Source organism: Vombatus ursinus, unplaced genomic scaffold (assembly GCF_900497805.2).
Source record: "Vombatus ursinus unplaced genomic scaffold, bare-nosed wombat genome assembly UNPS02014812.1, whole genome shotgun sequence".
In the NCBI taxonomy this organism is placed as follows: Eukaryota; Metazoa; Chordata; class Mammalia; order Diprotodontia; family Vombatidae; genus Vombatus; species Vombatus ursinus.
The window spans coordinates 35757975-35759038 of NW_020954590.1; positions in this window are offsets into that span (position 1 = coordinate 35757975).

Sequence of the window (1064 nt, forward strand, 5' to 3'; positions counted from 1 at the left end):
CTAATGTGGAAATATGTTTAATATGACTTACATGTATAGCCTATATCAGATCGTTTGCCATCTTGGGGAGGGGGGAGGAGAGGGGGAAGGAGTGAGGGAGAAAAAAATTTGGAACTCAAAATCTTATAAAAGTGAATGTTGAAAACTATCCTTACATGTAATCAGAAAAAATAAAATACTATTAAGTGGGAAAAAATAAAATAAAAACAAAAACAAAGCAAAACAAAAGCCTCTCAAAACCACATGTTCTGAGAATTGTTACCATTTTACTAATCACCTGTAAAAATACTGGGTCAATGAAGTTATTTTTAAGTCTGAGTACATGGCTAAAATTCAATATTTAATTGCATATATATGTGTATACACACATACATACACATAGACATATATATATATATACACGCATACAAACATACATAAATGTATATATGCACGTCAGAGTTGCATTCTAAAGTTGCTTGGTTCAGGGGTTCATCCCATCAGCACCTTCAGGAATTACGACCTAATAATGTCTACTACTTGGATATTGTTTCGTATATAACTCTTAAAGATCACAATCATCAGTCTTCTGAGATTGTGCTCCACTTCTAACATTTCACTGCTGAGTTACCATATATGTCTCTTCCTCTCTGAATAATTTATCTCAATTTGTAAACCAACAATTAGACTCTAAAAACCCTTTGGAAACTATGAGTTGAGTCAACTATGTAAATGCTCAAAATATTCTTTAGGTTATTGAACTAATATATTTTTAGGTTGTCTATATAAAGGCAGTACTTAACATGGCCACAAAAGTTAGATTAGGGTACATACACCAAATAAGGGGAATATTTAAAAGGCAATTAAACTAGCATTTGATATTATATTTACTTCATTTTGAAGACAATATGGTCAATAAAAGTATGACATATATGAAGACATTTTCTGATGATAATCAGAGATTCTAAGTTGTTACGAAGCTATTAATGATTAAATTAAAACTTATCCTTTCCAGTGAGTTGCTAATATAATTTGACTATTCATTCATCATGTATCTAAATGCCCACTATGTACCCAATGTTGGT